The 14508-nt window shown below is 42.1% G+C and overlaps 1 long non-coding RNA gene across 1 annotated transcript in view; it reads right to left on the bottom strand.

The window, feature by feature from the left end:
- Positions 1 to 5417: 5417 nt before the first annotated feature.
- LOC147703274 (uncharacterized) overlaps positions 5418 to 14508 on the bottom strand; it is a 43347-nt gene continuing 34256 nt past the window's right edge. The window contains exon 2 of the long non-coding RNA XR_015297568.1: positions 5418 to 5614. This is a non-coding gene — a long non-coding RNA (uncharacterized LOC147703274). The remainder of the gene's footprint in view (positions 5615 to 14508) is intronic.

Here is a 14508-nt window from a genome sequence, read left to right as displayed (position 1 = left end):
GTTCGTAAGAGCTGGGGTAAGATTAGAATTAAGGATCCTGTATAATTCTCCTGGGAGACCGTCTGGTCCCGCAGCCTTACCCTGTGCTAATTGTTTAATAGTATTAGAAACTTCCAGCTCTGTTATAGCTTTGTTTAGTTTTTCAGTTTGATGGTTTTCCAATTCTGGGAGAGTTATGTTGTTCATCCATTCATTCCTTTCATTTGAATTAACATTAAGTTCCTCTGTATAGATATTCTAGAAGAACTCATTAAAGGCTTCCCCAATGGCTGTATCTGTTACCCTACTACTGGCTTCCCCAGCGACCCTCACTTCCTTAATAAACTTTCTGGACTGATCAGCTTTGATTTTCCAAGCCAGCAATTTTCCAGCGGCTTCACCGTATTCGAAATGTGCAAGTTTACTTGCCTGCCATCTTTTATTTATCCTTTCCTGCAATAGTGTGTCTAGCTTGGCCTTTAATTCTGTTTTCTCCTCTTGCTTATCAGCGAGGGACTGGTCTGATGATTCTAGTTGCGTTAATTCTAGTTCTATATGTCGAATAGCCTCTTCATATTCCTTTCTCCTGAATGAGGCTCTACCAGTAATACAACCCCTGATGAAAGCCTTCCAAGTCTCCCATACAGTAACCAAAGGAGCAGAGCCTAGGTTTTGCTCTAGAAAGAAAACAGTTTCCTGCCTCAAATACTCTTTCTCCTCGTCCTCCAATAAGATTGTTCGGTCAAAAGACCAGGATAGGTGAGTAGACCTCTGCTCTGATTCTATAGTGAAAAAAATGGCGGAGTGATCTGAGAGATGTATAGGCAGATATGTTATGCTTTTAATTTGATCCTTAATTGAAAAACTAAATAGGGCATAATCAATACGTGATTTATGCCTGTATTTATAGTTATGGTATGAGACTCCCATGGTGTTCCCAGATCTTTGTCTCCATATATCTATTAACCCAAGATTCGACATACATCTATGCAGTGTATTCCTCATATTTCTATGTACTACGGCCCTAGAAGTTGTAGATTTGTCTAATTTTGGATCTAAGACCAGATTAAAGTCTCCAACCCATATTATGGGGTCAGAGCAAGAAATCAGCTGATTTTGCAGAATGTTTAAATAAGAGGGGTCATCCTGGTTTGGCCCATAATAACTGATGATGGTAACAGCTTTTGAGTGTAACTGAGCACTGACTATCAGCCATCTACTGCTAGCATCTGTTTTCCAGGCCGTGATCTGGGCCTTTGCTGATTTTTTGAAGATGATGGTAGTACCACGAATATTAGCATTGTGATCCGTGGTTATAAATTTATCAACCCATTTAAGTTTTTTAAGTATGTCAGTAATCTCCTGTTTGTTCAGATGTGTTTCCTGGATCGCAATGATCTGCGCGGGTGAGTCTCTTAAGTATTGTAAGACTCTATTTCTTCTAGCTCTAACGCGCAGACCATTTACGTTCCAGGATAGGAATTTAATGTCTGGCATAGATTGTAAAATTGTTTAACTCAATTTCCCAGCCCTCAACTCTATTAATTTTTCTGGAAGGCAACCTATCATTATCTATTTCTCTTACTGTTATGGTCAAGTGGTCACTTTGAGTCACATTTGGATCTATCTTATTTGTTATTATAAAGTCCGGTTTATGAGGACTTTTATATTTTGCATTACCCCCCCCCCCCCCCTCCCTCCCCTGGAAAACCCCACCCAAATTGCTCTGGCATGATGGTTTGCCAGCTTGTCGTCTCTGACATGCTCTCGCTCCATGCCCTATTATCAATAGTATCAATCCTTTTACCGGTCACTGTACTTAAAATATAAACAGTGATGAAACATAGAACAAAGTTGTAAGTCACTTATCAATGGTTATTCTATTATATATATATTGCGATTAATAATACTCTAAAGTCCGAGTATAGGTTTTGAGCGATAGTATGGGGGTCAAAAAACTAGGCATCATTACAATTTGTTAGCACAGAGATTTTTATGTGGGTATACTAGGTATACTGGGGTGGAAGTCTATAGTGAGATTCCCAGCTCGCAACCTTTTATGATATATCACCTAATAGTGTTTTTTTTTGTTTTTTTTTTTAATAACAGATTTGTGTGTCCTCACCCAAGTGTTAATAAATTCACGTGTGGTTTTTTTTTTTTTCCCTCTCCCTTTTCTTTTTTTTTTCCCCCCTTTATTATGTTTTCCTTTTTTCTTTTTTGTATTTTGTGTTTTTTTTTTTTATTTCATTATTTTTATTTTTTCTATCTTTTCCTATCTTACCTTTTACTCATTTACATATATTTACAAGAATCATCCACGGTCAGGGGGGTTTGCCTGTTCACTAATAGTGACAAGTAGCTCATCTGCTTCCAAGGGTGACTTGACGTTGTGCATTTTATTGTTGTACATAATCCTTAGAAAGGCAGGGAATCTCAATTACACGGTAGCTCCTAGGCTTCTAAACTTCTCCATCCGTTGACCTAGCTCCCACTGCCTGTCCAGCGTTGTTCTGGAAAGGTCTGATCTCACTTCAAAGGAGTAATCAGAAGCTTTCAAAGTCTTGGTTTTCAGGGCTGCGGTCAAGATCTTCTCTTTCAAGGAATACGTTAAGAAGTTCACTAGGATCTTCCTTGGTTTATCCCTACCCGGTTTAAGACGGAACGGATCCCGATGTACCCTCTGAATATCCGTTTCTATCTCAGACAGAGATTCATCTAGGTTTAGGGAGTCTTTTAGTAGAGTTGCAACAAACTTTTTTAATTCACTTCCTTCCCTTCCCTCTGGTATTTTTAAAAGTCTCAAGTTGTTCCTTCTGGAAAAATTTTCGAGAGACTCGACCCTCTCTTTAACTGAGTCACCTTCCCGTCGTAAAGTCTGAATCTTCACTTCAGCAGACTCCAATTTGGCCTTGAGCTCCTCAACACAGCTCTCTAAACCACCAGTTCTTAATGAGAGACCGTCTACCTTAGACTCTAGATTTTCGCACATTGTACGGATCTCTGATTGAGTGTGTCTGGACTCCTCAAAACACCTTTTAGACTCCTCAAAACCATTTCTGATCTCTTCTCTCATACTAAGAAGAATGGCTTAGATGGTATCATCCCTCCCGGTGGTTTCACAGTCCCGTTACCTTGATCCAAATTCTTTACCTCACTTGCTGTTCCTGCAGTCAAGGCTTGCTGCTCTTGCTGCTCTAGCGGCAAAGTGTCATTATCGACTCGTTCAACTGGGTCCCCCATCTCTATAGCCCTGGCTAGGTCTCCTGCCCCTACTGCTGCTCTAGTCTTTTCCTTCAGATTACCAAGATTACCAAGTACAGATGTGGGAGATGTAGAAGTGACGCCAATATCTTCGACTGATACGAGTACAGGTTGTGTACAATGTGATTTTCGGGACTCTTCGTTTACATTTAAGACCTGGGGGAGGACCTTAAAATAAGACTTCAACGAGGGTGTGATTCGAGAGGTTTTACTATCTTTTGTTTTAAAACCCCCCTTGCTCAGGCTAGCCTTGTGTGGTAGCTCCTTCGGAGCAGTGTATCGTAGCTGTCGTTCCTTGCCCCTTTTTAATACTCTTGAAGCTGGGGGTTGTAATTTATCAACTGCTACTTCTTGCTCAAAATCTGGCTCGGACTCAGTGGACTCAGTGGAGGACTGCTCCCCTGGATTTTTTTCTATACCTTGTACTTGACCTGTATCATTAAGGTCTTTAGGGGTGACTAATTCTTTATCTTTATTGCTGCCTTTTCCTTTCCCCTTAGCCTTCCGCCTCCCCTGGGTTCTGGTGATAGTTGGATGTGAAGCCTCACTCAGTGACTGACAAGTGGTTTTAGATTGTGCGTTAAATCTGAAGAGTCTGGGCGCAGAGTCTAAATTTTGTGAAGGGTAACAACCCTGTATATCTGTGAGGTCCTGGCTATCTATAGGCTTAACCTCTCTTTCCAAAGAACTAGGCACCTTCACCTTCTCCCTCTGCTGGACCCCCTTACCACACCCATTAGTTGTTGCCACTCTTTTTGAAGAAATGCTGTATGCTACAGCTCTCCTACTTCTTCGAAGCTCCACGGCTGCGTCACCCCAGCGGTGTGGTGCGGGGAGAAGAGTCTGCCCCCGACACATTAGCAGCTCTGACCAGCTCTGGCCACCTTTATATTTATGCAGCACTGTTACTTTTCTGAAGAACCCAGATATGCCATTAATGTCATGTATATATCCTGGGCGGACCTAAACCTGAGCATAAACCTGAATAAAAATCATCCACCAAACAGGTTGCTGCAGTTTTACTATTTTTTGTGAATACTTATGACTCTTATTGTCTGGCTGTGAGCTCTGTTTATTTATTTAATTATTCACGGGACAGCTCAACCTCTCTCTCTCTATGGGAACCTCCGTGTGTGTAGAAACTCCACCCGCCGCTCGCTTCCATCCACCCTTGTCCAAATCCAGAGCTTGCTCACTCCCTCGCTCGGCTTTCTAGCCGTCTCTCCACCCGGTGCCTCTCAGCACGCCCCCACAGTGCTCGCTTTCCTCTCATATCGGCTCAGCCGCCACCTTACCGCTAACTCTTCTCTTCTCTTCTCAGGCGTTTAACCTCTGCAATCTGCAATTGCAATTTACACGATAGACGCCACCTTCAATTCAGCTCCCAAGCGGCTCGGCTGACAGATCAAGCCACACTGTGGACCAGCGGAGCTCCGCCTGCCCGGCTGCTCAAACTCTTCTCCGCCAGATCCTGAACTCGAACCGCAGCCCACTGCACATGCCTCCGCCTCCACTGCTGTCGCCTCCGCCTCACTTGCTGTAAAGAACGGTGATGGATTAACTCCAGATCTTTTGACTGGGTGTGAGTGTTTGATTGAGTCAGATGCTCCGTCCTTCACCATCCCCTTTTGTACCGCTTTTGGCCGCCATAAGTGTGGCAGGGTATGCCCAGACGTGAGTCCCTTGCTCACTTTGCCACTGGATTCAAGCAAGCCGGGCTGAAGACGGCTGGAATGCCAGAAACCAGTCCTCGGAAGCTTGTTTCTGGTCCAGGGAAGACATGGCTTGGCAGTTCGGGCTGGACTGTACCCATGAGGCACAGGGTCAGACTGATTTGCATATAACCATGTCTGAACTGGGGTGGCAGAGTGGGCTAAAGAACAGTGATGGATTAAACCCAGATCTTTTGACTGGGTTTGAGTGTTTGATTGATTCAGATGCTCCGTCCATCACCCCCCCTTTTTGTACCGCTTGTAGAGCTGCAACTGGCAGAAGAATTCCTGCCTCCACAACCACCAGTACTGAATAACCATGATTTGTTGGATGGTTTCTTACCGCTGATTGTGATATTCAACAAAGTGTGCGTAAAAGTCCAAAGTCCGCTCTCATTTGCAGTCTCTGGCTGCTCATTCTATCCTCCTACATCTAATAAATGATGGAGACGAGTCAGGGACTGTGATGCTCTTTCTACTTTATTGGAAAAGTGACACAAGGAATTGCAGAATCACAAGAGGTTCCTAGAGAATAACGTGTTAAGTCAGAGAAATAGAAGATGATCCCTTGTGTAGAAAGTTGGAAAGTGACTGTTTCGGCCAATCAGCGTTGTTGCAGAATTCATCAAGTAGCATAAATGACCGGGGGCAGTGCTACCCTGCAAGAGAGAAAAACAGACAATACTGAAAAACTTACTCCTGGATGAATGAAATGCAAAGCCCACTAAGCAGATCACTGTAAAACCAACCTATGCTGTGATAGAAGACTTCTTTGTGCATGGTGGGCCAACATAAGCTGGCATAATTTTGCCCCTCATCATGTTGATGCATTGGACAGGGAATTACAGTTCAGAGGGGCATTTTTAACAGTATATATTAGGGAATATGTCCTGATCTGAAAATTAATATACCAGCCTTTGTATTTGTTTAGATTGATAGATGTCTTGTAGTGGTAGTGTGCATGCTGCCTCCTGAAGGGATTGTCATTTTTAGTTTACTCTCTAGCCCTGTGAATGCACACCTGCAAATGAGTGTTCTTTGGGTCATGAGTACTTATGAAATTGGTTTGTTAGTGAGTTTGACTCAGGTCTCTAATAAACCTCATCATATAGGCTTCACCCAATTATGGTCGCACACAGTTGGGGGGGGGGGGCATGCACTTGTTTTAAGACACATGGGGCCCGATTCACAGAACTAACTTAAGACAAAATCCTAAACTTACTACTTTTGGTGTTCACAGAAGATAGGACTTTGTCGTTTGTCTTAAGACAAACTTAAGACAGACTTAAGACAGACTTAAGTTAGGATTTTGTCTTAAGTCTGTCTTAAGTCTGACTTAAGTCTGTCTTAAGTTTCTCTTAAGACTAACTTAAGGCAAAATCCTAACTTCAGTGAATACCAAAAGTAGTACGTTTAGGTTTTTGTCTTATGTTAGTTCTGTGAATCGGGACCATGAAAGTTGCCCTGAGACTCTTCAGTCTATAAGTGGCTTTCTACAGTTACAGCCCGCTCATAAAAGCGTGTGTTCAGTCCTCCCCAACCTTTACCAACAGGGCAGTGTTCTGTATGTCCCAGCCCTGAAGAGGTTATATTTATTCACAACACGCCGCCTCCCAGTGACACCTCTACCCTGCAGTTTTGCTTACATAAGGTGGGGAAAAAGATTGACACATTCAAGCCATATATTTTCTCTACTTAGAGCGATAGTCCACTGTTGACAGCGGGGTGTGTAATCACCTAACATTTGCGTACTAAGATGGGAAGCTGTGTTGTACTCTGAATCAACAAAGCATCGAGGATGGTGCCTGTATGCTCCCTTTTCCCTTTGCTCTAGCCACCCTAGTCAAACACAGCTTCATTGATGATGAGACCGTTGTTTCCAACAACAATTCGTGAGGCTCCAAGAGGACACATTACATCATGGGATACATAAATAGTATATTCACAAATCCTTGGCAAGATTAGTAAAGTCTGTATGTGCTGAAGATGGATAACACCACCCCTGCTCCTCAACTAGGTTGTTTTCATTGTAGCACCACATTGGGCAAGACAGAAGCTAACATTACATGTACCAAGAATGTAGTGTATGTTTCTGTTTTTCTGTCTTCCACAGTTAGGGACAGAGTCTGGACCTATAACACGAAGTCAGAGATTAAGAAATCAAGCTAGCTGAGGAAGAGTGGAAAGTCAATCTACTTACACACACTGAGCGATCTCCCCAAAAAGTCATTCTCACACTGATCCTGATGAAGACCCCACGAACCACAAGGGCGACCTAGGGCAAAACAGGTCAACCAACCACTAGGGGCTCTGGATCACTAACACGTCAACTATAGCTCCATTTTTATTCCTTTTTAATGTTATCCCTTTCCTGACTAATAAAATACTTTCTATGGGAACTGAGGTAATTTTAACTCACACTTTTCACCATCCACCTATCACTCAAGGCTGCCATAAACCAAACAGTCTCCCTCCTGGTGGAGGACAGTAGATTACCAGGAGAACTCAGGTGATAAATACCCGAAGATGACGCTGCTCATCCAACTGAAGGAACGGGGAATAAAAATAAACTGCACCCTTTGTTAGTGTGGATGAGGGTCTCCTTGACGGAGACATTGGGGCTCTGAAAAACTGATACGCGTGATTTATTCCCTTTGATTGTGAGTCAAACACCCATTGAACAGCAGAATCCTGATGTTGTTGTGATAGCCATTAAACAGCAACTTTATGTGTGATATATAACGGAATGTTGGGGCACATTACCAAGCAATAGCGATATAATTATCGCTATTGCTTGGTTAGAAACAAAAATTTACCGCTGAGCTGCGGCGATTTTTATCGCAGATAAACCTTGGTATTACCAAGGTTTATCGCAAATGCGATAAAAAACGTCCGCAATGCATGTATATCGCTGAAAAGTCAGAGATATTCATGCATTACCGAGATAATGCTCTTAGCCATGATATCCACCTCCCATTGGATAACATGGCTAAGAACTGCTCAGGGCAGGTGTTAGCTTTTGGAGATATTCGCGCTTAGCGCGAATATCACCAAAAGTTGGTAATAAGAGATAACAATGTTAGCGACTGTTTCCAGTCGCTAACATCTTGACACGCCCACATTGCATGTCATTAGTGATAAATATCACAGACATGCAAAGTGGGGCCCAAGATGGTCGCTATCTCCTACTAGCTGTCGCTAACTGGTATTAGCTAGGTAATAGGGAGATACTTTTATCTCCGCTTTCTTGGCTTTTAAAGCCAAAAAAGCGGTGATAAACCCCCTTGATAATATGCCCCGTTATGTTATTTATTCTAAGTCTTTACATGGCATGTAGGTAACATCAGGTCAGCACAGTTCACAAAAAAGTATATCATTTTGAATTTATATAACATGGAATTTGTATAATGTCACGTGGTTTGATTTGTATAAAAGGTCACGCCATACCACTTGCCTGATGGAAATGATTATGCAAAATAGGAGATGTCAAGACTTTGAACCATTTCTTGAAGGTATAAACATTTTTGTTTTAGTTTGATATTTATTGAACATTTGAAATGATGTATTATTTATTTAGAACAGTGTCTATAAGTTGTTGTTGCCTTTTTTATTTTATTGGGTGTTTTTAATTATCTGAAGAAACTAATTTGATCTGATCAATGTCTGATGTGAAAGAGTGGTGACGCTTGATTAGTTGATGAAAATTGCCCTGCGATCGGTAAGAGAAATGCTTGCAAGCTTTACATTGGCAGTCAGGCACAAGACGAGATGACTGCTCTTTCTGATGTGATTACACCAGCCATTCAATCTCAGTTAGCCAGCTCTGTGCCTGGGGTAGTTGAAGATCACACTGAATGTTGTGAACACTATCAAGGTTGCGTTTTTCACATCTTAACCACACTTGTCTAGTGATAACCTCCAATTGACAACTAGTTTTTGACCAAACTAAGCCTTTTATCCTACTCTGCTATATATTAGACCTTTCTGTCCTATGGAGAAAGGAGCAGTGCATACATTACTTGTGGAATATAGCTCATTTTCACAGTTTCCTTTCGAATGCTAAAGGCACACCTTCCCTTACCATCTGGGCACTTACAAACTGGGACACTTGCTAGTTGTGAAGAGAGGGATATATGTTGTAGTTCTGAAACATGTCGACTCTGCCTCTTTATGGAGGAGTGAAAATGCACACTTTTAGTCCTTCGGGTGGTGTACACAGACAACAATAGAATTAAGTATAATAATACCCCATAACACATTTTTACCTTACCAACACCTCCAACTTTACTACAGTATTTTGCAGGATAATCGAAACTAGATAATGTTGTTGGGTCACTGTTCTTATTTTGCTCTAACGGACATAGATCACCACACCTTAACATATAGAAGGTATCCATCATTTATTTTAGTTGCACTTTCAACTTTTGGTTAGAGGTAAAGGTGGCTTCACCATTTGCACTGTGTTGCTGCACACTCTTTCCTAAAGCTGGACTTGTAAGTATTAAAACAGTATACTAGATTACAAATTACCCTTGGAAAAATGATCTTGCATGACAACTTTCACAGACATTATTTTAGAACTTCTCAATGTATCCATTTTATTCAGCTGTCAGATGTGTCTGTCAAAGACATAAGGCTGGCCGGGTGCGTAATAATACTGTGCTAATAATTTGTTTTTATTAGCTGATGATTTCAATGCCAACATTTCTGGCCTGATGTACAGTGATTCAGTCTACTGAGAAAGGATGGGAGAGGAACATATTGGCAACGTGGTTAAACAACAGCATACATCACCAAGAAAGGTTTATGGTGGATTTTATAGATTTGTTTGATATGATTATTTAATTTAAAAGTAACAGGCACGTTGAGTGTCCTTTAACAGCTCTGTGTACAGGATTGACGTAATTGACTATTCAAAATAATTTCCTACCGTATCAATGAACATAATCTTCTGGCAGTCTCCTAATTTCCACATTCACCCCTATGCTGGTTTACCTTTCCCAAGAAATGAAATAATTATTTGATGTGGCAGAAATTTTTAATAGGAAAATAAAGATATGTTCCTAGTAACCTAAAATGTTGACAGAGTATATTGTTGAAATAATAAACACCCTCCAGGAGTTTTGTAACTGGACACATGTGTTGTATGAACTACCCATCTCTACAGTACGCAGTAGGAGGCTCGTTTCTGACAGGTTCAGGATTGAGAGAGGCACCATCATGGGAGTCCATGTCCCCCTGCTCTTTGCCCTGGCCATGGAGCCACTGGCGTTCATGCTTCATAAGGGAGTGCGTGGCTAAGGATATTCCGTTGGAGGCTATCCTAACATAGTCTCCATTACACGGATGACATGATAAAATATTTGCTAGCGGACCCTTCCATTCTCCCACGTGAATGTTGACTTTAGACAGCTTTAGCCGAATATACGGACTGCAAATTAACTGGGGGAAATTATGTCTATTCCCAATATTGCAGACCCCTGATGCCCCATAGTTATGGAAGTATGACAGGATCTGGTAGAGGGTAACCTGGGTAGGGCCTGATCCTAGATGCGACAATTGCTGCCTTTCTGGACACAACAACCTTTATCACCTAAGGGGAGAGTGTCCATTGCTAACATTTTAGTGCTTCTGCGCCTCCCATATGCAGCTGATTTTGAAGAGAGCCTTCTTTGCGGACCTTCGGTGGGTACTGGCTGCCTTGATCTGGACAAATAAAAGGCATACAGTGAAACTAGAGATGTTACATGCCACACTAGAGGATGGTGGGTTGGAAGCTCCCAGTTACAAGTCCTTTTATGCCACAGCCCAACTCCAGACGCCCCTATGAGGGATAATTAAATGAGGCCAACCCAGGACAGCGATTGGCAGGCGCTTTGGGGCCTGCTCACCCTTGGAGCGGCTCTTGACTTCCCCCCATACTGCAGTCACCAATATGCCAGAGTGGACTTGGAAGAAATGTATATTTTGGGGAAAATGCAATATCCCTTATGTGCCTGGCCTGACACTCTGACCCCTCCCACAGAGCAGATGCTGAACTAGGACCTACCCGGTGGACTCTTTACAGCTACTGGGTTGGAGTTTGGGGGATATAATAGTGAATGGTAGTATCTGAACTTTTGACCACTTGATGGCCGGAGGCGGACTCGATCCAGTACAGTTCCTTTGGTACTCTGCACTGAGGGGAGTGGTGGGGAATCTGAGGAGACTGGAGGGGACCCCTTGACAGATGGCAGGTCCGCTGGACCTGATGCTGACATTGGCCGGCATCAGACAGGCTATCTCATATACATACAGGGCACTATAAGATCACAGCACTGATGAGCGGTTCCCGGGGCTCAAGGTCTAGTGGGACGAGAAATTGAATGTGGAATTACAAGATTCCACATGGAGGAGGTGGTTGGGTTCAATAAAAACAATTATGCCGAATGCAAGGTTTAGATTTACACAATCCAATTATTTGCACCACGCATACCTTTCTCCAGACAGGATAGAAAATGTTTCCCCCAGCACGGGGAAGAGGTGTCCTTGATGACAACAGGTTAATCCAGACTTCCTCCAAATGGTGTGGCTGTGTCCAACAACTGAGTTCTTCTGGCAGACAGTGTTTGCCTGTGTGTCAGATGCTTTTATGACACAGCTGATCGGTCTCCAAATGTTGACATTGGTATCAGCAAAACAGTGTATCACAATGGCATGGAGGAGTGCACTCGCCTCTCCCATGATTGTGTGGAAAAGGGATGTGATTCCATGGGCAAATGCAGAGGTATTGGTTTAGATAGATGCTAGAGCACGGGATGGGAGATGTAATGTCATGGAGCAATGGAATTAGATTTCAGCCAGATTAAATGTGATTCTTGCCCCCAAGGACAATGCTACTACATCATAGACAGAAGGCCACTTGTTGGCTGCAGCCATGAGTAATTACTCCCTATCGGAGTGTTCTGAGGTTCTGACTCCTGATGTGCTTTGAGAATTGATGGGGCTGGGCGTAGGGGATTGAGCAGAGATGATGGCTTTTTTCGTTTTAATTTTTTTTATTTTTGGGATTGTGCTTATCCATTATGTTAATTTTGGAATCATATTGGCATGATTGACATAATCTGATTTTCATGATCCTTATGTTAAGCATCTGCAGGTAACCGTTTTGATTTACAGGCTGCTTACACTGAGTGACCCTGCATTGCGGTATTGTACTTCTTGTGGACTGGAAAATATATATTACGATGATGCCATGCCAGTGGAGAACAAAATGATAAATATAAAATCAATAAAAATATATACCAATAATACAGGTGGTTTTCCACTCCTGATATTGAGCTGCATATTTATGATGCCCAGGCTAAATGTGTGCATTTTCTATTGCATGGGCAAGGTCTGGTGGCTCATGGACTAATGCATCCACTGCAGGGGCCTGTGTTTAGCCTCATGGTCACAGGTTCAAATCCCGGCGGGTCCACTCAACCTTTCATCCATCTGAGGTCGCTAAAATGAGTACCATTGAGTTGGGTAACAATACACATCTGTTATTCAGCGCCAAGAGACCTCTGGGTGAACGTGCACTTTACAAATACACATGTTATGTTATAGGCCTTGGAATCTACACGTATAGTGGAAAGAGAGGTGCATCGCCATATGCTCTAATGAATGCCGTGCTGCTCACATTGTTTATGATGCCTGAAGGGATGGAATCCGCGAGGTGTACAGATGGCGCAAGGTACTAGCTGGTGATTAGACATGGGCTGCTGAGGATTCCCTCCCATCATACACCAGTAAACAACCCATGGCTCCTCCTCATCTGAGAGCCAAAGAACAAACTGCGGCTGGTTAAGCTGGTACCCACTCCATACATTTACATAAGTAATTGAAAATTCATGCCCACTGTACATATTAAATAGCATACCACACCATGTAGAGAGGCACTTCCTATTGAAATTGGAGCCATAAGGTACCAGGCAATTCTCAGATAGAGACCAAGAAGAGCAATTAAATATGATCATTGACGTTTTGCTACTTGCAAATAATATTCTTTCTATGAACAGCAGTCACTGGCATCTGAAATGTAATGTACCAATGTTTGTATTATATTCTGGTGGGATTTACAGCTATTGGGTTGGTAGCTGATGCTACATGTATTACATGTTTGCATAATAAGGCACCTAGTAGCATACCAGAGGGTTGGCACCTCACCCTTAGTGGCTCTTTTGAGTACCACAACAATACCCAACTTCCTGTGAGAGGCTATTCTGCCTTATCTCTTCAACTAGCCAAGTGTACGAAGGTAATGTGCTGGACTAAAGGCCTGCTCCAGATAACTGGAGGTTGGATAAGGGACCTAATTTTCTGTATACTTATATGTTACTTACATGCCCCTTTTGACTTCCACAGGGTCTCTAAAAGACAGTATTTACAATCAAGAGAACAAAGTATTTTGATCTAAATCACTTGGGTCTTATTGTTTTGTATTCCACTTGAGTCCAACTGCCCTATTTAGAGCAAAGGGTCTGATTTTTCTGTGGTCCAAAACTGGAAAAAAATGACATTTAAATTCTGTGAAAAAACTCCCAGGGTGTGAGAGTTATTAGTGTTTTGATTTTTAAACCAATCTCTTGATTTAGGAGTTTGTTTTTGAAAAACAAAAAAGTCTGGTGGTTGGCCACCAGAAACTCAATGGCTAATTACAAACTATGTTTGCATACATAAGATCCATTGTAGTGGTGGCTCTTGGAAGGCATAGAGATCTTCACTGAGCCAGTGAAATGCTAATGGGAGCAAGAAGGGCAGGCAGAAACGTGTTGTATAAATTTGTGTTGCCATTCCCAATAAAGTATTGTGTGCATAGCCCTGAGTTTACATGTCATTTGAGATATCATCAGTGATGTCATTGACCATGTTATGAGTGATGTAATATGTGATATCATCAGCAGTGCATTGCAGGAGCGCGAGTTATAGTTAGCTCAGTTACGTATAATGCCTACATTTCACAGGTTTTGTTCGAGTGAAATGTCAGCCTAACTCTAACGTTACTGTAACCTGTGTTTTTTGTCTATGAATTTCTAAGGTTTTTTAAATGCTAATTCCACAGTCGAAACGTGTTACCGGATTAAATAAATCGAGCACTGCAGTGTGATTCTCCTGAGAGTGCGCTTTATTTAGACTTTTGTGCTTTCTATTTAGCTCCTTAGTAAGACAACAACGGTCCTTAACGCATCAAGTAAACACAATATAATGAATTATAGTCAACAATGTGTACTATAAGGAAAAAAGGTGTCCAGCCGGACACTGTATTTAATAAATATAAGGTATAAAAAGATATTGTGAGCACAAATATACAGTGGGATACAATCCTGCATCCAATACATGAAAGACAAAAACAGAAATGGAGAAAGGGTTTTTTCCAGGCAAAGGGAAGAAAAGAGGACCCTAATAATCAGTAGTAAATCGTATCAGAGCTGTCCATACATAGTTAACACACACATGAAAACACAATGGAAAACTTGTGTGTAACTATTTAACTTTTTGACGGCGTTTCGATCCCTAACACACAGATACA

Source organism: Lissotriton vulgaris, chromosome 7 (assembly GCF_964263255.1).
Source record: "Lissotriton vulgaris chromosome 7, aLisVul1.2, whole genome shotgun sequence".
NCBI lineage: Eukaryota > Metazoa > Chordata > Amphibia > Caudata > Salamandridae > Lissotriton > Lissotriton vulgaris.
This window is presented reverse-complemented; position numbering and strand designations above follow the sequence as displayed.